The 27929-nt window shown below is 40.1% G+C and overlaps 1 protein-coding gene across 1 annotated transcript in view; it reads left to right on the forward strand.

Moving 5' to 3' along the window:
- Positions 1–9209: 9209 nt before the first annotated feature.
- Positions 9210–27929, forward strand: part of A4GNT (alpha-1,4-N-acetylglucosaminyltransferase) — a 31700-nt gene continuing 12980 nt past the window's right edge. The window contains exon 1 of the mRNA XM_036744087.1: positions 9210–9238. The gene's annotated coding sequence lies outside the window, so the exon portion shown is untranslated. The remainder of the gene's footprint in view (positions 9239–27929) is intronic.

Consider the following 27929-nt stretch of genomic DNA (forward strand, 5'->3'; position numbering starts at 1 on the left):
CAGCAAGTTATGCTTCCTCTAGTTTCCACTTCTTTCTACTGCCTGGGGACATGAGAGGTGAATAAGATTTTGATCTCCCCTCTATTGCATGCAGTTTGTTGGGGCTTAGAGGTTTTTACTTACATAAAGATGTAGAGAGAAGGAACTGATATTCATAATGAAATTGAGGATGGAGGTGGAAGGTGGAAAGTCAATCCCAATTCTAAAGGTTGATATAGGATACAGAGATTTGCCTCACTGCCTAGTAGGATTGTTGTGAAGTTGTCCTAACCCTAGCCAACACCCACCCAAATTGCCTTGGCCCAGGGTCCTCAAGCGTTCATGTAGGATTTTACAAAGTTCATTTGCATGTAATAATTGACAAATGCACCTTGTACTTTGCTCCTACTCCGATCAAATTCTGGGGAAATCTCCATATAAAGTTCATCTCATTTCCCCAATTAAAGTTGTTATCTCCCTCCTGGTGTAGTATGATCCAAAAAGAAAACACCCACATTATAATTTAGGTTCATTATTGCAAGATATTGAAAAATAATGGAATGCCTCATGATTACTCAGAGAGAGACAGACAAGAGCACAAGACTTGGAATCAGAAAGGTGTGAGTTTGAATCCCATTTCGGACACTACCTGTGTAACTCAGGGAAAGTCAATCAATCAATCAGTCATTAAATTTAAGTCACTTAACCTTTCTGTGCCTCAGTTTCCTCATCTGTGAAATAAGAATAAAAGCACCTAGCTCACAGGGTTATTGTGAGGATCAAATGAGTTAACCTATGTAAAGTGCTTTGCAAACCTGAAGCTCTATGTAAGTGCTTGTTATTATTATTATTAATGATAAATGTGGGAATCAATATTTTAAGTCAGATTTTCCAGCCCCAAGTCTTCCCATTATGCTGTGCTTGGGGTTGACCTCTACTAAGACACAGAATTGTGTCATTCCAGGACATTTTGAAAACAAGTGGCAAGAAGAAAAAATTCGGGCCTGTCTAATGCAGGTTATCCTAGCCAGTACCACCCCAGGTGGGGACAGAACCCAGGCCAATTACATTGTGTGCTATTGCCCTCTCTTGCCACTCACTTTTGTTCCCTGATATTTTTATAGGGATGAAATCAAACTAAAGTGGATATCAAAAGCCTCTTTGAAGGACCAAAGAAGGCATGAAAAGGCAGCATGAAGAATACATAAGGGAGAGGTTAGGAGTCCTGACCGCTTTGCCTTAGTGAATGAAAGACCATTTATGCTGTGCTAGCTATAGGTGAAGCCCCATGCTAAGTGTTTGGGGGTTATAGATTAAGCAAAACAGTCTGTGATCTCAAGGAACTCACATTCTAATGGGGGAGGCAACACATATACGAGGTTTCAGCTGCAAGTCAGATGGAAAAGGCCCCATGGTCCTGAGGGCGTGGCAGCAAAACAGATGGTGACGTATCTTATTCAGCTTCCCACTATTAAAACTATATCCATTTCTGATGATGAACCATTTAACAGTGTCAAGAGTTTTGTCAGTGAGAACTTTCCTTTCTGGGTCTTCACTCACTATGGTGGCAGAGGAGGCAGGGGCTGCAGCATCTCCATCTCTACAAGGGTCGATTGCCTGGTTGAAGGCTGTGAGGACTGGACTGGAAGCAAGGCTGGTGGTCTGGAGGATGCTGCTATTCCTGAGGCTTTTAGGTTCATGATCCTGGGCTATCACCATTCTGGTCTGGGTGGAGGGTAGTGGTCAGCATAGGAGTGGAAGTTTGATTTACCTGACACACGTCATGCCACCTTCTTTCTCTTCCTCAGGGTACTTTGTTGCTTTAGAAGCTTGCCCGCTCTATGGGTAACAGTTGGTATAGCACTTGGGGATGGCTGGTTCCTTTTCCATAAGGGTTGCCTCTTTGGATGATGACTTTATAACTGACAGGCCTCAAACCTGTTGCTAAGTTAGGGAGATGTCTACCCCAAGCATGTGAAAACTTCCCCTGGTGGAATGGGAATAGTTCGTTCCAACAGCCACACTGCTGAAGCAGGCTCTGTGGAGCACTTAGAGCCTGGTCAGGCATCGAAGATGCCAAGGTCATCCATTGCATCATAGGCCATCACTGGTCATCTTGACTTTTCTGCTGCCACTGGACTTTCATGACTCTGGAAGACAGAGTGAGGCTGATGACTTTGTGCAACTCTGCCTCACTTAAATCAAGTTCACACACAAGTCAAGACTTCACCCATGATGTCATTGGTCCTCTTCAAAAGTGGGCAAACAGTAAACAACAGCAAAGGGGCTGGGCTGAAAGGAGGACCAGTGATCAGAGGGCAGGGGAATGCTGCTATTCTTCAAGTTCTTAGGTTTACCTGCCCATCAATCACAGTTCGGTGGCAGGTGGTGGTGGTGGTGAATGGTGGACTCATTCCCCATAGTGGCTGTTCCTCTTGATGATAGCTACAAGGCCAGGCTGGAAATAGAGCTGATAATCAGGGACACTGCTTTTCCCTGGGCTATTTACATCAAGATCTGATGAGAGGTGTCACAGTGGTAGTGGTTGGACTTGCCTGGCACAAGCCACCATATGTCTCTCCTTCAGAGTGCCTTGCTTCATCTAGCCTGGTTTGCCTGCTAGAGTAATATGAAGTCTGGTCCTTTTCTGGCACAAGCTGATGGGAATCTATTCAGCTTACCCAATTCCAATGTCAGTCACTGACCATTCCCAGCAGTACCAGGTTCCCCTAAAGCAGGGTTTCTTAAACTTTTTTCCATTCACAACCCCTTTTCTCATTTTGGCAGCATTCATTGGCATTGCATGGCCTGTGCAAAGTGCACATGCTTTGTGTTCAGAACCAAGGCTGCAGTGAAATTGTGCCATGCAACAGAGCAAGTGTTACCACAAACACCACAGATTCATTGCGTGTTTGCCTTGGGATTAATTTTTTGTCATTGTGCATTCAGAAACCTTTTACTGTTGCTAGATTTTTCATGACCCCATATGGGGTTGTGACCCAGTTTAAGACGTGCTGCCCTAAAGCATGAGACCTATGACTATAGTTCGTTCCAACAGCCACACTGCTGAAGCAGGCTCTGTGGAGCACTTAGAGCCTGGTCAGGCATCGAAGATGCCAAGGTCATCCATTGCATCATAGGCCATCACTGGTCATCTTGACTTTTCTGCTGCCACTGGACTTTCATGACCAGCTCTGATGGTATCTTTAGCTAAAGTCACATAAGTATAATTTACTTATATATATTTGAAATTCCTTCACATAGGTCTTCAAGGGCTAGATGGCCAATTATGGAGGAAGTTATAAATGAGATTCCTGTATAGGCATAAATTTGGCCACATGTTCTTTGGGGCCCCTTCCTATTCTGAAATTTTGTGATTCTTTAATTAAACAATTTAATGTTTAGAGTTATATGTAAGAAAATGATGATTCATTTTGAATAAGTTTCTTCAATTTTTCCTTCCCCCCCCAAAAAATTCTCTCACATAGACAGATTTCTTAACCAAAGGAACAGAAAAGAGGATCAGAATTTACTTGGTTCTTTTTTTAAGCTCATTGCTGATTTATTTTCATCTCAGTCTGATTTTCTTTTAGATCACAGGTGTGTTGATACTTATGGCAACCTAGACTTCTGAAACCAGAAAATATTCTGTGGCTCATTTGCCTTAGAAAAGACGAATCTAGAACTTGTAAAGTTCCTACAAGGAAAGAAAAAACAAACATTATTATTTTTTAGAAAACTAGTAAAGTTCTTAACCCCCCCAATCTTTCCCCTGTAATTCAATTGATTGCCCAAAGGACTTTCATGGTATTTCCTGACAGTTCTACAAGGGTTTATGCATAATCATATGTCCTCGTGTGTTCTCCCTGTCATGTGTTCCTCCTTCATCTTTTGAGGAGGAAGTATATAATACATCTTCAAACCTTGTCATTGAGCTTTTTGAGGTTGAGCCAAGCATTAGATTAGGCTTCTGAATGTAGCAGCTGAGTCCTATGAATAGTCTTCTGGGGCTACTTCTCTGCCTTCCTAATCCTATTCTTATTTTATCAGCACAAGATCTTAAAAAGCAGAATAATATGTGAACAAATACAGTCATCTCATGCACAAACACCAGCTACATTAGAGGTTTTGTAAATAAGGTCACAATTGACTGGTGTATAATAAAGAAGAAGAAATGGTGGGGTCCTAGAGATTATCAAAACTATTAATAAAGGAATGGAATCATTTTGTCCCCGTGATGGAAGGTAGCATGGTCTAGGAAAGGACCTCAAAATGTATCCAATCCAATAGTTTTCTATGTAATTTTTGCATATGAGAATTGGGCAGACTGGGTTTTAGTTCTGCCACTGATTGTATGACCTTTATCAACCCATTTTTGTAATGCTTCAGAGACGGGAATCAATTTTTCATAGATTTAGAGTTGGAAGGGACCTCAGAAATCAACTAATCCAAAAGTTCCCTATGAATTACAAAATATTTGAAATGTGTGAAATGGTGAATAATAGATATTATGAAAAGTGCTGAAAATGAAAAGGTTCTATGTCTGCCAAGCATTGCATAACTAGCTGTTTTCATGTAAGATATTACACCATGTAGCATTCATTAATGTAAACTAAACACACCATTCTTTGTCCCAGCATCTGACTTAAGATGAAGTGAATAGGTAATATGGATAAGATATCATGCTGGGTGTTTGTTTTGCCCTGTTAATAACTGAATTCTGGAACAAGTGTATCAGTCTTTCTTGCTTAATGAACATATTAAAAACCGGAACTATAGTGCTAAAAGCTTTGAAGGTAAATAGAGTAACATTGAGTCTTTCATCTCTTTGAGCAATCTGAATTCAACAAAACTAACTTAGAGCTCTCTTTAGCCTTTCCTTTTTCATACATCCTAAACAAAGCCTGAACTGTTGCCATCCTAGGTGGGTTATTTGCTGATTGGAAAAATATGTGGAAGCTTCCATCTGGAGCTCTCAACTGCTTTCCTACTATTGCTGTAGCTTTTGCTACATTACATCGCTATTGTGAGGAACAATGAGCTATTATTAACTATTGTCTCCTCAGATCCAGGAAGGCTGTAATAAAGCCCATGTTTTCTGGAACCACAGAATACGAGAGGCTCTAATTCTTTGAGGTGTTGGGCTTTGGGATATGCAGGAGTGTGGCGTATCTCTTCGTAGTTTGGGCGTTATGGTTCAGTGGCACGATGCCACCAATTGGTCCACAGCTTAGGAGCAGTGAATTGTTCATTTTAGCCCAAGGTCTACCATTGGGCTCTGATGGGCTGATCTCAATGATCAGCAGGCACAGGGCACTGACCGCTATCTTTCTTCATGGTGGTGGGCACTGTAGGAATCATTGGGGTAGTCTTGTCATTGGCCATTATTTCAACATTTTTAGATACTCGACTTTATGAATGCCAAGATGGGACTGCTTGGGATATTAGAACAAACTGAACCATCTCAAATAGCTTTCAATGACAACATTTTATTTTACTTTGCGTTGCATATATTTTGCTAAAGATCAGTCATGGGAAAAGAAGGCAATATGATAATAACAGCTGACATTTCTGTAGCGTTTACTATGTGCCCAGCACTGTGCTAAGCCATTTACAATTATTATCTCATTTGATCCTCACAATAACCCTGGGAGGTAAGTACTATTATTGTCCCCGTTTTACAGATGAGGAAACTGAAACAAACAGAGGTAAAGGGACTTGTTCAGGGTCACGCAGCTACTAAGTATCTGAGGTCAGATTTGAACTCAGATCATCCAGACTCCGGGCCCAGCGCCCTATCTACTGAGCCACTTAGCTGCTGTTAGTAATTATCCATATCCTCATATAAATTCTCCAGAGGATCTACTTATGCATTGTACTAGACACAAGTCTCTAAGACTTTAAATATTTTATTGATAGCAATGCAACATTAGGTCTATGCACGGCTCTATATTGTTGGTACATGACCATACCACTTTTTCTGGTTTTATTGTTTTTGATGACACCTTTAACACCTTTTCTTGCACATAAGCCACCACTGGTGACAGACCTCCTATAACTTATTTGCACCCACCACACATCTCTCCATTGTCCTTCTGGGCATTCTCAATTTTGATTCTTGAGATTGGCATCTTGGATGCTCACCTTTCGGAGGTTCCTTCGCTTAGAATGGAAAAGAATAAATGCAGAGGCCATGGACCAGGGCCATTTGTGGAGGGTCACATGGTCTTGGCAAGGAGAAAACCCCAAGGCTCCTTAAGCATTGTCTCTTATTGGACACATGATGATTCAGATCATCAGAGGACAGCTGTAGAGGACTAGGCTAAGGCTGATGCAGGCCTTTTTGAAGATCTATCCTTGCCTACTTCTGGCAACTCAAATCAATCTAAAAGGCTTCTTGTAATCACATAGTTAACAGAGCAAAACCAGTTACAGAATGTCTACATATGCTCCATTGTCTCTAAGACACATCCACCTCATGAAGGCACATCCAAATCTCCCAGAAAGGGCTCCTCTGCCTCTGCATGTGGGGAAATGCTGTTAGAGGGTGCTCTGCACCTGCTCTAGACCTCTGTAACACTGATGTTTTGTGCTTTGTAACAATGAAAGGATATTAGCATTGACAAGATGGGCTTTTGTCCCAAATACATCTTGGAATGACTGAAAGCACTGTCTTTCTTTCTTTAAAAAATTATTCATGTCTTTTTTTTTAATATTGTGTACCATATCTATAGATCTCTCTTTGAACTATCTACCTAAAATTCCAACACAACCAACAACAAAATTGTTCGTTATAGCTTATTCTTAGTGAACTCATACTGGCTCCTTTTGATTGCCACTTCCTTTCCTATGTTTTTACAAATCATACATTTAATGAGATACTAGAATTTTGACATGGAAAAATATGACGTTTAAAAGTCTACAATTTCTTTCTCTCTCAGACTGTACTTTCCAACTTTTGAAGATTAGAAGGTATTTGACTGACTCTCATCTTCTATTACTTCTCCCATCCCCCACAATTCTCCAGTATAAGTAATGGTTCTGTAAATACATTTGCAAATTATTTCAGTATCTTGTGAGATATGAAGCATCTTTACCTCTACTTATGGCTGTTTTTTTCTCTCTCTCTATTACAGACATATCTTTCAAGGACATAGTCTCATAAAATTCCTCTTCCTGGTCTTTAGTTGGAGTACCTGCTCACAGTCCAATATGGTGGTGGGAATGGTTCTAGGTAGTATCTCAGTCCCATTTAAGAAATGGCGGGGCCTATTTCATGTGCTTTGGGCATTTGCATCTTGGCAGTGAGAGGAACTAGGCCCTAACCAATCTACATGTTACTTGAGGTTGGTGGTCTCTCAGTCCCATCCTCTACTCCCACCCACAGCTCTATTCTGAAGGCCAAGGCAGTGTCTAGTCTTTAGGCCTTTAGTATTACATTAGAGCAGAGGTGTCAAATATGCAGCCTTCTGGCCATGTGGCCAACATTCCCAAGTGTGGCTGCAGCTAGATCAAAATGTAATTGTGAAATATTTAATAAAATAAATAAAAATGTAACAAAACATATATAACATTACATTTTAAAATGAAGTCAATATGTGGTAGCAGGGATTCTTATGCATATCTTCTGTATGGATTAGTGGCTCTTGTTTCTATTTGAATTTGACACCAAGAAGTAGAGTGTTAATCTTGGGAGTTGAAACCACGGAAGATGATCTGTCTAGACCAGCTGTCTTCCAACAGGTAATACAGGTGTTTTAAGTAGATAAATTTGAACTGGAGTAGGGTATGGCTATTTTTTTATCTATTGCCTCTGTGGGGTTAATTCTTTTATGCTAATTAGTAGTTATGGAAACTCTTAAATCAATTACATTAATACTTTTAGTCACAACTGGTCACTTCTGAGGAAAGACATCAGCTCACAATTGGTTAGCTGGGAAATGACTGTATTACTCTTCTAAGAGCTGAAAGTAGGGAGAAGGATGCCATGTCAAATCTACCAGTCAGGTCCCTCATGGTCCTAGACTCTTTGCATCTTCCCTAATCTCTAGTACATTGCTTTGCACATAATAGAGACTTCAAAATGTTATTTGCAGTTTATTTTAATCCAATGCCCTGTCTTTAAAGATGGGGAAATCTAAACCAAGAGAGGTTATGCAACTTTCCCAAGGTTGCTATGCCACAGGTAGAAAGTAGTAGACTTGAAATTTGAGCCCATACTTTCTAACTTTAAGACCAATGCTCTTAAAGTGATTGCCAGTGAAAGTCCAACCCTCTTGCTTGTAGATGTATGTAGGCACTTTGAATTTGCTCTCCTTCAAGAACAAGATCAATAGAACTATAGGAGTGTGCCTGTGTTATAAATGGCCTGGGAAGGCCTGTGTCTGTACCCCAGGGGAAAGGATGGGATAAAGACATATCCAACTGTTCAGTCAGTGCTTTGTTGGTATATATCCTTAAATAATTCAGACCTCTGAGCTCATTTAGAGTAGGTACTGGTTTTCATATTTTTTCTGTCTTTCTTTGCAACTCTAGTGCTTAGGATAGAGTAAGTACTTCATAAATGTTTATTGATTGACCCACATCTATGTCCCAAAGAGACTTCAGAGTTTTGTTGAATTCAGGAACCAGACTAACTAAGTGTGGGGCAGAACCATTACCTTATGGCCAGCCCCAGAAGGTTGGCCATAAGGTAATGAAAATTTTTGGCCACAAAACTAAATGTGTAGGAAAGGGATTTCCTCCAGATGTATAGTTAAGTTAATAGGAACTTGACATACACTGGAAAGCAATCAAGCACCACCTCATTGTTAAGTGTTTGCCAAGCTAAATAATTTCATCTCCTATAACTACTTCCAGCAGGTCCCATATGATTTAACTTGAGGATTTCATCTTCATCTCCACCGAGTCATAGAATGTTAGACCTGGAAGGGACAGTCTTATCTCATCCAGCTCTCTCATTTTATAGATGAAGAATCTGTTTGAGGGCTAATAAAGGTAAGTGACTGGCTTCAGGTCACACAGCTAATAAGAAACAAAGCCAGACCAGAAGCCACATCTGACTACAGCAGACTGTGTCCTGCCACCTTTGCAAAGGGAGGAGTGTAGAAGGAACTTCTTTATTTAGCTAGACTGCTATCCTGAACTTGTTTACCTAGCTTTTGGGTAGTGGCTTATCAGAAAGGAGAACAGGAATAAAAACTGTTCTCATTTGCAGTGACTCTAAATTCTGACAGATTACACGTTCCTGCTTTTGAAGGTAGGTGCTTGGTTTTTTCTGATCTTGCTTCTTTCAGGGTCTTATGGTATGGAATATAATAAAGAGAGCCTCAGAGGAATAATGCTCCTGCTGTCCCTGAAGTTAGCCAGTTTTAATTTCTATAAACTTGACTGACAGGCATAGTTTTTATGTAACTTAGATAGGAAACTTTTGAGTATTTGATTCATCTAGATTGAAGTGATATATAATTCTATAGAACCACAGAATCACAGAATGTTAAAACTGGAAATAGCTAGCCCCTGGCCCTACCTTCCCCACCCCTCCTATTTTACAAACAGTCAGTTCAAGGGTTTGCACAATATTGATGGATTTCATTAAACCAATTCTGATAAATTCAAATATATGTCAAGAGACTTTTTGGAGGTTGAAAGTTGTTCAAAAAAAAATTGGGCTTCATAGTCTTTACTCTGCCTTTCTCCAGGAATATCAGTTCTATTTCATGTATATAGGCTCATATCTAAAAATAAGGAAAGCCAAAGCTTCTTTAGAGCTAAAGCATATATTATAAAACTTATTTAAAAAGTCAAAATAGTCTTCTCTAGACACTTTATTGTGCTGACTAATAAAATCTTAAAATGAGAGGGAAAAGGACCAGCAAAATTAAGATCTCCAAGCAAGAGAGAAAATGTTTTTAGATTATTATAACTATAGTTCACAATTCTATAGTGCATTGATGCACTTTCTTTTCAAAAACCCCTTGAAGAAGTTAATTTTATAGTTAGGTAAACTGAGATTCTCTGCCACATAGCTAATGGTAGAACTGGAGATTCAAACCAAGGTATTGCCATGTGACTAGGGCAAATCAAATAGTCTCTTTGAACCTCTTTATCTATAAAATAGTCTCTTTGAACCCCTTTCCTTATGCATAAAATAGTACCACCTATTGCACTAGGTTGTTGTGAAGAGGAAATGAGATAATGTATATAAAGTATCTTGAGAACCTGAAAGCACTAAACAAATGTATTACTGTTACCATAATTATCACTGTTATCATGTTCTCATCTCTTTTGATGGAGTTTTGATCAAAAGAATGCAAAGACATCACTAGCCAACTATTATTCTTCAATGTTTAATGTTCTGTGGGATTGCACAATAGTCTAAAAAAACTAACTTTTTTGGGAGGGGGCAATTGAATTAGAGCACTGAAATTTAAGCTCATCTTCTGTAGAATCATTGAAAATATCCTTGGGACAAATCTAATAGCAGACAGGGATAACATAACTTTTCTTGTATGTACCTGGTTTTAATTTCTTCTGCTAAATTTCTTTATTTTGAAAGCTTTTTTCCATGTAATTTGGAGATGATAAATATTGGTGAAAACTATTTTAAAATATTGATCTTAAATTTTGATGGATCAATGTCATGTTGAGAAGTTGTGGGCAATAGCTCTCTCTATAATGATCGGCTGGCTCCAGAATTTGTTGAATTCATAAGGCTATTTTGGGGTTTGTATTTGTGGTATAGAGATTGGTCATCTCTTAGTTTAAAAAGGATTAGTGAGCTTCTATTATATAATTACTGCTACTTGACTGGATCTTTCTACTTGTCAAATGACACTATTCTATCCCATCTCCTCCAATAGAATGCCCTGTGCTGTCATCCTGATTCTTTTTTTTTTACATTTTTAAAATTTAGTATTTTATTTTTCCCCCAGTTACATGTAAAAACAGTTTTTAACATTCATTTTTAAAATTTTGAGTTCCAAATCTTCTCCCTTCCTCCCTCCCCACCTTCTCCCTATTAAGAAGGCAAACAATTTGATATAGGTTATGTATGTGTAGTCAGGCAAAACACGTCCATAATAGTCATGTTGTGAAAGAAAACATAGACACACACACATGCACACACATACACAAACCTCAAGAAAAATAAAGTAAAAAAAGTATACTTTAATCTGCATTCAGATACCATCAGTTCTTTGTCTGGGGATGGATAGCATTTTTAATCATAAATTCTTCAGAGTTGTCATGGATTGTTGTATTGATGAGAATAGCTAAGTCATTCACACATGATCATCCTACAATATTGCTGTTATTTTGTTCACAGTACATTTTACTTTGCATCAGCTCTTCTAAGCCTTTCCAGGTTTCTCTGAAAGCATCCTGCTCATCATTTCCTATGGTATAATAGTATTCCATCATAATCACAAGCAACGATTTGTTCAGCCATTCCCCAATTGATAGGCATTCCCTCAATTTCTAATTCTTTGCTCCCAGAAAAGAGCCGCTATAAATATTTTTGTACGTATAGGTCCTTTTCCTTTTTTTCATCTGTTTTGGTATACAGACCTCGTAGTGATATTGCTAGCTCAAAGGGTATGCATGGTTTTATATCCCTTTAGGTATCATTTCAAATTGCTCTACAGAATAGTTGAATCAGTTCACAACTCCACCAGCAGTGCATTAATATCTCATTTTCTCCACACCTTCTCCAACATTTGTCATTTACCTTTGCTGTCCTATTAGCCAATCTAATAGATATGAGGTAGAAGTACCTCAGAATTGTTTTAATTTTCATTTTTCTAATCAATAGTGAGTTAAAGTATTTTTTATATGGCTATAGATAGCTTTGATTACTTCATCAGAAAACTGATCATATCTTTTGATCATTTATCAATTGGGGAATGGCTCTCATGTTTTATAAATTTGACTTGGTTCTCTATATGTTTGAGAAATGAGACCTTTATCAGAGAAATTTGCTTCAATTTTTTTCCCACAGTTATTACTAACTGTATTTCCCTATATCCTATTCCCCACCCTTGTTTATTCTATTCTTTCTCTCCTTTCATCCTGTCCCTCCTCAAAAGTGTTTTCCTTCTCCCTCTCCTAATCTGCCCTCCTTTCTATCACCCACCTTCTTTTGTCCTCTTTTCCCCATTTTTTGTAGGGTAAGATAGATGTCAATACCCAGTTGAGTGTGTATGTTATTCCCTCATCCCTCTGATGAGAATAAGGTTCACTCGCTCCCCCTTGCCTCCCTCCCCTTTCCTTTCACTGTAAAAGCTTTTTCTTAGCTCTTTTATGTGAAATAATTTATCCCATTCTACCTCTCCCTTTCTCTTTCTCCCAGTACATTCCTCTGTCACCACTTAATATTATTTTTTAGATATCATCCCCTCATATTCAATTCACACTTGTGCCCTCTGTCTATATATACTCCTTCTAACTACCCTAATAATGAGAAAGGTCTTGTGAGTTACAAATATCATCTTCCCATTTAGGAATGTAAACAATTTAACTTTAATAAGTCCCTTATGATTTATCTTTCCTGTTTGCCTTTTTGTGCTTCTCTTGAGTCTTATATTTGAAAGTCAAATTTTCTATTCAGTTCTGATCTTTTCATCATGAATGCTAAAAAATTCTCTATCTCACTGAATGTCCACCCTTCCCCCACAAAGAATTATACTCAGTTTTGCTGGGTATGTGATTTTTGGTTGTAAACCTAGCTCCTTTGCCCTCTGGAATATCATATTCCAAGCCCTCCAATCCTTTACTGTAGAAACTGTTAAGTCTTGTGTTATCCTGATTGTGGCTCTATGATACTTGAATTGTTTCTTTCTGGCTGCTTGAAATATTTTGACCTGGGAACTCTGGAATTTAACTATAATATTCTTGGGAGTTTTCATTTTGTGACCTCTTTTAGGAGGTGATTTCTATTTTACCTTCTGGTTCTAGGATATCAGGGAAGTTTTCCTTGATAACTTCCTGAAATATGAGGTAAAGGCTCTTTCTTTGATCATGCCATTCAGGGAATCCAATAATTTTTAAATTATCTCTCCTGGATCTATTTTCCAGGTCAGGCATTTTCAAGTGAGTTATTTCTAATTGTCTTCTACTTTTATTTTATTGTTTTATTGTTTTATTATTTTATTGTTTTATTGTTTCTTGATTTCTCATAAAGTCATTAGCTTCAATTTCCTTCATTCTAGTTTTTAAGGAATTATTTTCTTCAGTGAGCTTTTGGACCTCCTTTTCCATTTGGCCAATTCTACTTTTTAAGGCATTGTTCTCCTCATTGGCTTTTTGGACCTCTTTTATCATTTGGCCTAGTCTGTTTTTTTAAGATGTTATTTTCTTCAGTATTTTTTTTTGTGTCTCCTTTACCAAGCTGTTCACTAGTTTTTTGTGATTTTCTTGCATCACTCTCATTTCTCTTTCCAATTTTTCCTCTACCTCTTCTACTTGATTTTCAAAAAGCTTTTTGAGCTCTTTCATGGCCTGAGAGTAATTCATATTTTTTGGGAGGCTTTGGATGTCAGAGCTCTGACGTTTTTGTCTTCTTCTGAGTGTGAATTTTGATCTTCCTTGTCACCATAGTAACTTATAGTCAGAGTTTTTCCCCCCATTGTTTGTTAATTTTCTAGGCTATTACTTGACTTTTAACTCTTTGTTAAGGTAGGAATCTGCTTCCAGGGTGGAGGATGCACTGTACCAAGCTTCAGGGCTTTTGTGCAGCTATTTTCAGAGATATTTCTAAGGGCCTGTAAGTTTTCAGTTCTTCCAATGTGGTATGTTGTAAGGAGAGGTGTTTACTACTCTCCTGGCCTGTGCTCTGGTCTGCGAGTGACCACAAGCACTCTTTTCCACCCTAGAACTGTGAGGGAGGTCCCCCTCCTGCTGTGGCCACAAGCTCTACTGTGCTAGTGCTCCTCCTCACCCTGGGACTGCCACCCAGGTCTGTGACCCGGATCCAAGAATGGGCAATGCAACAGAGTCCTGCTCCAGTGCTATCAAAAAGACCTCTGTAATCTCCTTTTGACCAATTGTTTGACCCCCTTACTGTCTATGGGCTGAGAGCTCTGAAAGCAGCTGTTGCCACTGCCACTGCCACTGCCACTGCTGATTCAATCCCTCCCAAGGTTTGATTCTGCCTTTCTGGGGCTGGCGCAGCCTGCACTGGGCTGTACTCCACTCTCACCCAGGTGCAACAGACCTTTCCTCCTGACCATCTAAGATATCTTTGGTGTCTGTGGACTGAGAGGTCTGAAAACTGCCATTGTTGCCAGTGATTCAGTTGTCCCAAGGCCTACTCCAGGTTTGCTGGGGCCCTGTCTGCTCTGGCATGGCCTGCACCAGTGCATCCTGTGCTGGACTGCATTCCTTTCTCACCCTGGTGCAACAGTACTTTCCTACCTACTTTCCAAGTTGTTTTGGGCTGGAAATTTGTTTCATTTCATCTTTTGTGGGTTCTGCTGCTCTAGAATTTATTTAGAATCACTTTTTAAAGGTATTTGGAGAGGTTTAGGGTAGAGCTCAGGTAAGTCCCTGCCTTTACTCAGCCATCTTGACTCCACCCTCCCATCCCCACTTTTTCATTTATTTTCAGTCTTTCTCTGTCTACTGGCCCATTCCCTACTGCCTACAAACTTGCCCATGTCTCCCTATCCTGAAAAAAACCCTCACTTGATTCTTCCATTCCCTCCATTGTCCTATATCTCTTCTGCTCTTTGTAGCTAAACTCCTCAAAAAGACCATCTGCAATAGGTGCCTCCACTTTCTCTCTTCTACTCTCTTCTCAACCCCTTGCAATCCAGCCTCCAAATCGAAACCGCTCTCCCCAAAGTTACTAATGATATCTTAGTTGTCAAATCCAATGGCCTTTTCTTAGTACTCATTCTTAACTTTTCTGCAAACCTTTGACACTTTCATTCTCTCCTCCATATTCTCTTCTCTCTAGGTTTTACTCTTTCCTGGTTTTCCTCCTGCCACATGACCACTCCTCTGACTTCTTTGTTGGATGCTCTTCCAGATCACACCCTCTAACTGTAGAGGTCCCTCAGGATTCTGTTCTGCGATCTCCCTCCCTCCCCCGCAATACCGTTTCACTTGGTGATCTCATAAGGAACTATAGATTTATTTACTTTCTCTATGCTGATGATTCTCAGACCTATCTATCTTGCCCCAAACTCTCTGCTGACTTCTAATCTTACATTTCCAACTATCTTTCAAGCATCTCTCATATATGTCCTCTTCTTTCTTCTGACACTGCCACCACTCTAGTGCAGGACTTTACTATGTGCCTGGATTATCGCAAGAGCCTGCTGATGGATCTGCTTGCCTCAAGCCTCTGCCCACTCCAATCCATCCTCCATTTAGCTCTACAGTGATTTTTCCTACAGTGCGGGTCTGTTCATGTCATCTCCCTACCTTTTCGATAAGCTCCAGTGGCTTTCTGTCACCTCTAGGACTAAATACAAAATGCTTTGTTTGACCCTCAAAGCCTTCATGACCTAGTCTCCTACTTTTTCAGCCTTCTTACACCTTACATGTACTCTTCCATCCAGTGACACTAGCCTCCTAGTTGTTTCACAAACATGATGCCCCATTTCTCAGCTCCCAGCATTTTCCCTGACTGTTCCCCATGCCTAGAAATACCCTTTGACTACTGACTTCCCTGGATTCCTTTAAGTTAGAACTAAAATTCCACCTTCCCCAACTCTTCTTAATTCTAGTGCTTTCTCTCTGTTAATTCTCTGCTATTTATCCATATGTGGCTTGTTTTGTATATTTTGTTGTCTCCCTCTTTAGATATTAAGCTTCTTCAAGGCAAGAACTACATTTTGCCTTTTTTGTGTTCCCAGCACTTAGCACCATGCCTGGCACATAGGAGACATTTAATAAATGTTTATTGATTGATTGATTCAGTAGATTCTAAATATTTGCAACCTGAAGTGATATGCTACACAGTCTCTACCATTTTATTTCATACTTATAGATTATCTTTCTGTAATTTCTAGTAGCAATGATCTGATCTTAAATCAATAATAAATTCTAGGGGGGTGGAGACAAGATGGCAGCTAGAAAGCAGGGACTAGCATGAGCCCCCTACCAAGTCCCTCCAAAAACCTATAAAAATGGCTCTGAACAAATTCTAGAACTGCAGAACCCACAAAATAGCAGAGGGAAGCAGGGCTCCAGCCTAGGACAGCCTGGACGGTTGCTGGGTGAGGTCTATCACGCACGGAGCTGGGAGCAGAGTGGAGCAGAGCCCAGTGTGGGCGGCGCGGACCAACCAGACCAGGAGCCATGCGGAGTGGGCCCTAGCGCCCTGAATCAGTGAGCTGCAGCAGTTACCAGACTTCTCAACCCACAAACACCAAAGACAACAGAGAAGGTTAGTGGGAAAAGCTGCTGGGGACAGGGTGATAGAGTTCGAGGTTCAGCCACTGCCCCAGGGGCAGAGGAGGTGGGGCAGCTACAGAACTACAGCTGCAGTTGCTTCTGGCCCCAGGCCCACCTAGTGGGAGGAATTAAGTGGTGGATCAGAGCAGGAGTGCAGAACCTGCTGAAGATCTGAGTCCAGTCCAGGTTGGGGGTTCTTGGGGAAGGAGGAGTGCTGGTGTGGCAGAGCTGGCTGTAATAGCTCTGAAATCAACAGCTCATCCCCTCAAGCTTGGAACATAGTACTCTTTACTCTACAAGCAGTCATACCCTGCTGAAAAACTCAAGGGTCAAGTAAGTTGGCTGGGAACACGGCCAGGCAGCGAAAACACACCCAGATTCAGTCTCAAACTTTGGAATGTTTCTTTGGTGACAAAGAAGACCAAAACATACAGCCAGAAGAAGTCAACAAAGTCAAAGCGCCTACAGCAAAAGCCTCCAAGAAAAACATGAACTGGTCTCAGGCCATGGAAAAGCTCAAAAAGGATTTGGAAAAGCAAGTTAGAGAAGTAGAGGAAAAATTGGGAAGAGAAATGAGAAGGATGTGAGAAAACCATGAAAAACAAGTCAATGACTTGCTAAAGGAGACCCAAAAAAATATGGAAAAATATACTGAAGAAAACATCACCTTAAAAAATAGACTAACTCAAATGGCAAAAGAGCTCCAAAAAGCCAATGAGGAGAAGAATGCCTTGAAAGGTAGAATTACCCAATTGGAAAAGGAGGTCCAAAATACTACCTTAAAAATTAGATTGGAGCAAGTGGAAGCTAGTGACTTTATGAGAAATCAAGATATTATAAAACAGAACCAAAGGAATGAAAAAGTGGAAGACAATGTGAAATATCTCATTAGAAAAACCACTGACCTGGAAAATAGATCCAAGAGAGATAATTTAAAAATTATTGGACCACCCGAAAGCCATGATCAAAAAAACAGCCTAGATATCATCTTTCAAGAAATTATCAAGGAGAACTGCCCTGATATTCTAGAGCCACAGGGCAAAATAGAAATTGAAAGAATCCACAGATCGCCTCCCCAAATAGATCCCCAAAAGAAATCTCCTAGGAATTATTGTTGCCAAATTCCAGAGCTCCCAGATCAAGGAGAAAATACTGAAAGCAGCCAGAAAGAAACAATTTGAGTATTGTGGAAACATAATCAGAATAATCCAAGATCTGGCAGCTTCTACATTAAGAGATCAAAGGGCTTGGAATATGATATTCCAGAGCTCAGTAGAGCTAGGATTAAAACCAGGAATTACCTACCCAGCAAAACTGAGTATCATGCTCCAAAGCAAAATATGGATTTTCAATAAAATAGAGGACTTTCAAGCTTTCTCAGTGAAAAGATCAGAGCTGAATAGAAAATTTGACTTTCAAACACAAGAATCAAGAGAAGCATGAAAAGGTAATCAAGAAAAAGAACAAGAAAAAGAAATTGCAAGGGACTTGCTAAAGTTGAACTGTTTTGTTTACATTCCTACATGGAAAGATGATGTGTATGATTCATGAGACCTCAGTATTAGGGTAGCTGAAGGAAATATGCATATATATATATATATGTATATATATATGTGTGTGTGTGTGTATATATATATATATATATATATATATATAGAGAGAGAGAGAGAGAGAGAGAGAGAGAGAGAGAGAGAGAGCAGGCACAGGGTGAGTTGAAGATGAAGGGATGATATGTAAAAGAAATAAAATCAAGTTAAGGGATGAACGAGGAATATATTGAGAGAGGGAGAAAGGGAGAGATAGAATAGGGTAAATTATCTCACATAAAAGTGGCAAGAAAAAGCAGTTTTGTAGGAAGAGAAGAGAAGGCAGGTGAGGGGGAATGAGTGAATTTTGCTCTCATCAGATTTGACCTGAGGAGGGAATACCATACACACTCAATTGGGTATCTTACCCCACAGGAAAGAAGGAGGAAGAAGATAAAAAAGGGGGGATGATAGAAGGGAGGGCAGATGGGGGAGGAGGTAATCAAAAACAAACACTTTCGAAAAGGGACAGGGTCAAGGGAGAAAATTCAATAAAGGGGAATAGGTTAGGAAGGAGCAAAATATAGTTAGTCTTTCACAACATGAGTATTGTGGATGTGGCCTATGTTGAATTGCTTGACTTCTTAGGGAGGGTGGGTGGGAAGGGAAGAGGGGAGAGAATTTGGAACTCAAAGTTGTAAAAACAGATGTTCAAAAACAAAAAAAAAGTTTTTGCATGCAACTAGAAAATAAGATACACAGGCAATGGGGCGTAGAAATTTATCTTGCCCTACAAGAAAGGAAGGGAAAAGGGGATGGAAGGGGAGTGGGGCGACAGAAGGGAGGGCTGACTGGGGAACATGGCAACCAGAACATACGCCATCTTGAAGTAGGGGGGAGGGTAGAAATGGGGAGAAAATTTGTAATTCAAACTCTTGTGAAAATCAATGCTGAAAACTAAATATATCAAATAAATTAAATAAACTAAAAAATTAAAAAAGAAACTAAAAAAAAAAGAGAGGGGTGAAAAAAGGGAGAAAAATAAGTGTGAAAGGGTATCAATTGACCAATGACCCAACCCCATTTAACCCTGATGACTTTATCAGGTGAACAATATCTTTATTAAATAAATCAGATCAGACGTAAGAACCAGGCCTCCAATCAGTTAATAAGCTTTAGACTAATTAAGAAAAGTTTCCAAAGGCCATTGGAGGAAATGAAATGAAAGAAAGTACATTTGGATAGAGCAAAGAGACTGGTCACACCCAGTAGTTTTTGTATAAAATAGTAGGGATTTGAGTGTAGGATAAACTGACAGAACAGAGTGAGCACCCGGATACCTGAGCAGCAGAAGCAGCAGCAGCAGCAATGAGGTCAACCTCTCCAGTCTTCTCAGAACTTAAAGAACTGAGTCAGTTTGTGATACAGGGGCAACAGGAAAAAGGAAAAAGGAAAAATAAAAGGTCAGACTGAGCAATGCCAGAGAAGGAAGAGATTGAGGAGGGTCACAGGTGCTGTAAGCATCAGAAAATTCCCTCTGAAGTGATTGATTTTACCTTCTTCTTCGAGGACTGAGGGAAGTTCCAAGGAAAGGTGTGCTCTTTCCCCAGCCGCCTCTCCCAGTGCTTGTCCATGTATAATCTGCTTGGCACTTTACCCAAACATTTCTGATCACCTGCATTTTAGTTCAACTATCAAGAGGCCAGAAGATAAATTAAGGCACAGTGCCAAATTGACAATTTAAGCAAAGGCAAGAAACTTGGGGAGAGTAGATAAACAGGAGTAATTGGAAAATAAAGGGAACATGTGGAAACAGACTAGCCTCAGAGTGGTATAATCAAACCTGATTTTCATTGACCGAATGTTGACTTCAAAGAAGAAAAGGTAAAAATCAATGTAAAAGAAGTAGATGAAGGAAAACACATGCCCAAATATGAATTCTTAAACAACTTAATGCAGGGGTGGGGAACCTGGGGTCTCAGGGCCACGTGCGGTCCTCTGGGTCCTCAAATGAAGCTCTGACTAAATGCAAAATCCACAGAACAAATCCCCTTAAAACTTGGGCTCAGTGAGAAGGCCTCACCTGACAACCTGGAGGGCCACATGTGGCCCCGGGGCTGCAGATTCCCCACCCCTGACAATACAATGAAAGAGAATGAATAAAACTTGCAAGGTTTGAGAAACACATAAATGTGAGAATATGATACTGAAACAAAATTTACTACCAGTTAGATGATTCCAAAAAATCAAGAACTGAAATCATGATGTCAGATAAAGCAAAAATAAAATTTCTTTGTCAAGAGAGAAAAACAAAAAAACTCCTCATATATGCTTGTATATGTGTCTACATGTATGTATATATTATTCATATAAACTTTTTGTTCATTCAAAAAAAAACAATAAATTCTAGCATTCTATAAATAAACTTGCTTGACTCAGCCATTTATTTAGCACATCTTTATAGGCATATTGGTGGCTTCTTTTGATTCTATTTTCAAATTTAAGCCATGCCATGGTCTCCATCTGGAGGTAAACCACCTCTCACTATATCTGGCCAATCCAGTAGCATATACTTGTTGAATATCTTTACTCCTACTTTGGGAAGAGAGACCTATTTGTTTCAGATATTTGAAGACTACATGCATAGAGCTAAATTTCAAGTGTGAATGGCATCAGGGATGGTTCTGATGCCCACATCCTGGTTATTGTGATCTGGTACTTGGATGAAAAGAGGTACTCAGTCATTAAATATTTAACAAAAGGATGTTTACTTAGCCCTGGCATAACAAGGATATTCATTAAGATATAGTAACACTTAGCTTTGGTAGACAGAAATCTCTTTGTCTCCATATTGATACAAATCTGGGCATCAGGGCAGGGTATGGTGACATTTAGTTTTAGAACATCCACTGAGATCACAGACCCCAGGCAGCCTGGGACCTTCAGGTGACCAGAAAGCCACATTAATATAGCCAATGGGTACAAGAAAGGTGCTTCAAGGGAGGAATAGCTTGAGCCTTGCCCTATCCCTTGGTCAATCAAGTCCTGACTTTATTGCCTTTTAGGAAAAATCTAGTCTAACCTATGTTGGGAGTGGGTAGTTAGGTGGGAAGGGAAACCCTGATAGCTATTGGTCCTATCACATACCACTCCGTGGTAGTAAGGTCCTTAGGAACTTGAAGATGACATTTCACCATTTAAATGTCTTTACTGTATAATCTTCCTGGCATAGACCATAGACTTTCGTAAGGAGAAAAAGAAACATATATATATGTATAATATATGTGTGTATATATATATATATATATATACACACATATATATGTATATAATACCTCCCCTGAAGGAGTCACCATGAAGAAAAAGAGGAAAGAAAAAATAAAAAATGTGGAGAAGAATAAAATCCAGAAATCCTAGTCTTTTTCTTCTCCTCTTTGGAAGGATTTGGTCTCAGATTTCAATGATCTGCTCCATGTGGTGAGTGATATCATATCTTTTCTGTTAATCGTGGGTCTCTAGAGTATTGATGATAATAAGTTGGAGAAATATAAGGGACACAGAACAGATGATGATACCTCCAGGACAGCCATAGATTCTCCCCTTGATATGTCAGTAATGATGAGCAGGAGCAACACCAAGAATATCAGGGACATACCACAGATGATAACACTTTCATTGTAGTCAACAATTCTTCATCATGCATCAGGGTCATCTGTAATAAAGTTACTAGGAGGTTAGTTCTTGCAAGCAACCTGTCTGGGGACCTAAGTTGATACCTAGGCTCTCTCAATAGTACCACTCGCTCAGTATTCCCTGGCTCACCCACAAAAGCCTTCACCTCCCTTAGAGGGACATCACTCTTCTTCCATAGGTACTAAATAAGGACTCTTGCCCCATAGATACTATAGGGACTTGCCTCATATTTACTAAATAAGGACTCTTGCCCCATCCAGGAACTCAAAAATACCACTGAGTCAACTAAGGGATTCCTTTCCAGCCAAGTAAATATATATTTGCCATAGTTATATAGCAACAATTTTACCTCCTCCATGTTGTTAGAAAGCAAACCACATTCCAATAGTACCACCCTTTGGTCTCCCAAGCTCTTTCCTAGAAAGAGTTGTTTGAAGAATCCCAGAGGAAAAGAAACTTGTGAATTGGGTAGTGGGGTGGGGGAGGGAAAGAAGAGACCTGGGTTATTTTTCCAGGACATACTGAGACTTCTAAGGGGACAAGAACCTCAAGGCCAAGGCAACTCTGTGCTGGCGAAGGAATAAGGAAGGACTGAAGAGCTGGTCAGTTGGGACTACGTCCAAAGGCAGTCCATTATTATTAACTAAGTCTTCCTAGAGACTTGATAAAAGAAACCCCTGGACTGGAGAGCCTTTCTCCTTCCTAGGGTGGCACTGATTCATCATAGGCATGGATTCTGGGAGATTGGACACTTGAACTGGGCAGTCGGGTGTATGATGATGCAGTTCAGGATTACCAGGGACAATCTGCTTGCCTTCATCAGGGAGAGTGCCATTTTTCCAGTTGGGGAAAAGTTGAGAGCCACTTGAGTTAGATGAGTACTCCAATTGGCAAAAGGAGTCCAATTAGGCAGGAATAGCTACCTTGCCTTTAGTTATGAGGATCATATGGCCCCATATCTGGTAAAGCATGATATCACCATCCCAAAATTCCTATTGGCAATGGACCTATTTTCCAACCACTACTCTCTTTTTTTTGGCATATCTCTTTGATAGATGCTAACATGCCCCATAAACAACTGTCTGCAGTGGAAAGCATTGGGCAAAAGCATTGGTACCAAAGGGAAGATTTGTCCAATTTAATTGTCCAGTTATGTATTCTCCAGGCCCCATACCACCCATGGCCACTACCCAGGAATCAGTGTAGAATAAAAACTTTTCTGCTCCATTTATCAATGCTCTCTTATGTACCAGTCATGTAGCCTGGAGCTCAGCCCTCTGGGAGGACTTTCCAGGATCCCTGTTCCCTAATATATCCCCTGTTACTTGGGTTAGGGACTGCTGAAGTCATATGCCTCTCTCAAGGCTGATAGAGACATCATTAATCAGGCAAAATGGCAGTTGTCATTTGCAAGGTTTTTATAAGTGAAGGCTTATGGGGTTAGATAGAGGCAGGGTTTCAGACCCAGGACTGGAAGCTTCAATCTCTGGCACAATCACCACTTCTTTGTGAAGAACACTACACTGAAAGGTCCTTGGCAAGCATCATTTTGAATGTGCCATTTTCATTCAGCAGTTGAAGCCCTTTGCGCCTTACCTATTTTGTTAGAGGGGCCACCTTAGATCATCTGTTCAACTAAGTGGCACAGTGGAGAGTGCTGGACCTGGACTCAGAAAGACCAGTTCAAATTGAGCTTCAGAAATTTACTAGCTGGGCAAGTTATTTAACCTTTGTTTTCCTCAGTTTCCTTAACTGTAAAATGGGGTTGGTAATAGAACCTACTTCCCACTATTGTTGTAGGGATCAAAGGAGATAATATTGGTAAAGTGCTTAGCACAGTGCCTGACACATAGTAAGTGCTATATAATGCTCACCCCCTTCTCCTTTTCTCCTCCCCACTCCCAGTAACAAGAAAGTGATTGCTTTTCAAAAATGTTATAGTGAGTGGCCACTTTGGGAAAACTGCATCTCCTGAAGCCTGACAGTGGCTTATTCTGGTCACTCCTTGGTGCCTGCCAAAGGCTCCACACAGCCTGGTCTTTATGGTCAGAGACCTCCAAAAACATGGGTCCTATAGCATCAGAAGTGCCCAAGGGGAGACAGTCTGCTTTAGATCTTCTAGCTCTATAGCCTGTTCTGGGCCTTGCTTTAAAGAGGCAGGCTTCCAGGTGACTTAGTCGATAGGGGCCATCAGGATGCTCACATGAGGAATGTGAGTTCTATAAAACCTGGAGTCCATTAAGTCTTTGGGCTGCCTTTTAAGATTGTAGGGGAAGTATCAGTAGCTTATTTCAGAAAATGCCCACAATCCTCTGAGTTTTCTTTACCTACTGTACTCCCCCAAACTTGCTGTATTGGTAATTAAGGTGAGATTTTTTTTTTTACTGTTTTCTCTTTTAGAATGCTAAAAAATCAAAGTGCCTTTGATTAAGTTTTATTAGGTGCAAAGCTCCAGGCCCACACTTTTTGCTGATTAGGTGTGAAGCCTTTGGGCCCTAAGAAGGGTATACAAACTCAGAGGTTTGCATTTTGTTTAGGGCTCTCACTCATTGGAAGAGTGTTGTGTGATTTGACTGGATGAAACTCTGGGTAGCCATTGTTAAGAGCCTCCCAGCTTTGGAAAACCCAGATGTTGGTACTTCTCTGGTAACTATGTATATTATGATTTGGTTAGACAGTAATGTTGATCTGTTTATATTGTCTCTGTTTGTAATTTCTGTTTGAATTCTATCTGAAGTTCAGGTTGCTGGCTTTTCCCCTGAACTAAGTAAATGGTATATGTATGTTTTGTTAAAGTAAGATTGTTAACCCCTTAAAGTTGCTTTTCTTAGAAGAGCTGATCAAAGTACCGGTGCTAGCAGCCTTCCTGCGTACTGGTGTTGTTGGTCTTACACAGCTACAGTAGCTGTAAGCAGCATTGTTGATACACTTGCCTGAAGGATTTTCTTAGGATTCTTAAGGCTGATTTCCAATCCCTTATCCCTTATATGGGCCACCATCTAACCTAGAGCCTGGATGTATCTGATTAGGTCAATATTATATCATCGATGTTCTGGTGCTTATTAATACCTTCAAAAAGGGAGGCCTCCAGGTCTTTGGCCCCTGTAATGTGGCAGCATGAGAGAGTTCAGGTAGCCCTGAGAAAGGACGGTGAAAGCATATTGGCTTCCTTCCCAGATGAAAGCAAATTGCTCCTGACTAGTCTTAGCCACAGAAATAGACAAAAAGAATTGGCAAGGCTGATAACTCCATACCACTCATCCTGGGTCTGGTCAATAACACTGACAAGGTCAGGAACAGCTATAGTGATGGGTATGATGAGTTCGTTCAGTTTCCTCTTGTCCACCATAAGCTGCCATGTGCTTTCTGCTTTCCTCATAAGCAATATAAGATTATTGTAGAGGGAGGTGGTATAATGAAGTCCTCCAGCTACCTTCACCTTTGATACTAGAGAACAAATAGCTTTCACCTCTCTGGGGACCCAGTATTATTAGATGTTAACTACAAAAGATGGTTTGAAAAAGTCCAAGAGTTGTCATTTGAATTTTCAAATAATAACTTGCTTAGAGGTTGCTGAAAGACCCACAAATATACTGACACTGAAAAGCTCATTCCTCCTCCTTTAACCCTATGAGCCCCACCCCCCATTAAGAACCCAGCTCTTGACAGATGCTGTTTCCTCTGATTTACTGATGCCTTCTCCATCTGCTTTGAGAGAGACATATGTAACTGGTCTTCAGCAGTCACTAACCCAAGTAATAAGGAATACTCTAGGGAATGGGGATCCTGACAAATCCTCCTAGAGTACTGAACTTCAAGCTACATGGCTGGCATAGAAGGGAGCATTGAAAGATAGAGCAGAGATTTTAAACCACATTGATTCCTGGGTGGTGACCATGGGTCTAGGCAAGTGGTCTGGGGCCTGCAGAATATATAGCTATACAATCAAGGGCTTTTCTCCTCTGTGTAAAAGATCAGTGGAGGAATTTTGTTGCTACTTCTTAGTACAGACCAAAGAGACATGCCAAACAAGGAGAGTAGAGTTTGAGGAGTATGTCCATTGCCAATAGGGACAGTGGGGTAGTGTTGTCATGCTGTATTGGATGTAGGATCATGTGATTCCCTTTCCTGCCTAACTGGGCTCCTTGTGTTTGTTAGTTGGATTACCCACCCAACCTGAGCAGCCCTCAACTTTGTCCTAACTGTCAAAATGGCACTCTCCCAGCTCAGAACAAGCAGTTTGTCCCTGCTAATCAGCAGTTGCCTGATCATGAACCTCCCTCCATGGTTTACCCCTTGTAGCTTCCTCTAAGTGATCCAAATGAGGCAGGATCTTTCGTTGTTGCTGTTGTTCAGTTGTATTAGTCATGTTGGACTCTTTGTGACCCCATTTGGGGTTTTCTTGGCAAAGATACTAGAGTGGTTTGCTATTTCCTTCTCCAGTTCATTTTACAGTAAAGAAACTGAGGCAAACAGGGATAAGTGACTTGCCCAGGGCCATACAGTTAGTAAGTAAGAGGCCAGATTTTAACTCATGAAAATGAGTCTTTCTGATTCTGAGCCTAGTGTTCTATCCGCTGCAACACCTAGCTGCCTGGCAGAAGCTTTAGAGGATATCTTAGGCTGGGGTGACGATGAAGATCTCCTACTTCCCTGCTGCTGAATTTCTCTGTATTTGTCTACTAGTAGTTTTATAGTCTGGCCTTCAATTTCTTATCAACCTGATGTTTCAGGAGTCACACCCAAAACTCCCTTTAGGAGAGGGTGTCATTACCCTCTATCCACCTATCAGGGCAGCAAGCTCCATGTCTCTACCTGTTGAGGAATCATTCCTCCATGACCTATTTTCTCCAGCAGTAGTATTTGCCCAAGCCACAGCTATCCTAATCTCCTTCTAATTTCACCATTTGATCAGCCCATGCTTATATAGTTGTGTGACTGGGGAGATAGCTAAATCTGAGGCCATTTGGGGCTCCACCTGAAAGGTGGGATCTAATTGTTCCAAAGGCAGATTAGTCATAAGTGTGGCAGGTTCAGTGTGTTCGTGTGTGTATGTGTGTGTGTGTGTGTGTGTGTGCATGCAATCTATTCAATCTATAAAATCATTTCCTTTAGAAATTTCATCCCTTCCCTTGCAAATCCCCGCAGGGTTCCTGGCTACATCAGCAATTCATCTTTACGTGGGTATGGATGAATAACCCCCCATTTCATCTGCCTAAAAGGAGACAAAATTTAGTCTCTATTGGAGATTGTCATTGATTTAGTTGACTCTATAACAATAAGTCCCCAAGCTAAGTCCAATACTTGGCAGAGAGAGTGTAAGCATTGGCTTCATAAAACCACACCCTCAAGAATCATTGTTCCAGTGATTTATCAGGTTTCTGTTTGAACTTTTCATGCAAACTCCCCAGTTCCTTGATGGTGAAACCCTCCCATTCCCTGCTCTCTCATTGGAGGAAATCACCATCCTCTTAGGAATAGTATTAAGAGAAGTCTGGGACTTTTCTATTAGTGGTTGGAATTCCCAGGTATCTTCTTTACTGGTCTTCTCATTTTCCTATAACATAGCTTTGATTTCAGTGTATTGCAGCAAAACTTTTTCATGAAAAACCATATTGTACAATGAGTTAATGGCTTCAGTCTGCCAGTGCCCACCTGCATCAAGAGAGATACTACTTTTAGTTGCTTGGGTGCCAGCTCCATTGGTTACTTAAAACTCAAAGATTCTGTCTAGTTACTGAATGTGCTAGGTTAGTTTACTTTCAATCTTATTAGACTGGCAATCCAACTTCCATATGGCAGTCAACAACTGGGGAATGGTGGTCTTGGTGCTTTTTTTGTCTGTTTGTTTTAATGTTCCCTGGTAGCCTCAAAGTTACTTTTAATAAAATTTCTTTAAGTATTAGTGACTTGGAATTTTTTTTCTTTATGGCTATTGGTAGCTTAGATTTCTTCCTTACAAAACTTCCTGTTTATATTATTTGACCATTTATCAATTGGGGAATGACTCTTATTCTGATACATTTGGAGTAGTTCCTTATATATCTTGGAAATGGGACTCCTGTCAGAGAAATTTGCTGCAAAGAATTTTTTTTTTTGGTAAATAGTATTTTGTTTGTTCCAATTACATGTAAAGATAATTTTCCCTTTTAAAAAATATTTATTTTTAGTTTACAACATTCAGTTCCACAAGCTTTTGAGTTTCAAATTTTCTTCTCTTCTCTCTTTTCTCACCTCCCCAAGATGGCATACAATCTGATATAGGCTCTACACATGCATTCATATTAAACATATTTTCACATTAGTTATTTTGCAAAGAAGTATTATAAC

This window comes from Trichosurus vulpecula, chromosome 2, assembly GCF_011100635.1.
Source record: "Trichosurus vulpecula isolate mTriVul1 chromosome 2, mTriVul1.pri, whole genome shotgun sequence".
Lineage (NCBI taxonomy): Eukaryota > Metazoa > Chordata > Mammalia > Diprotodontia > Phalangeridae > Trichosurus > Trichosurus vulpecula.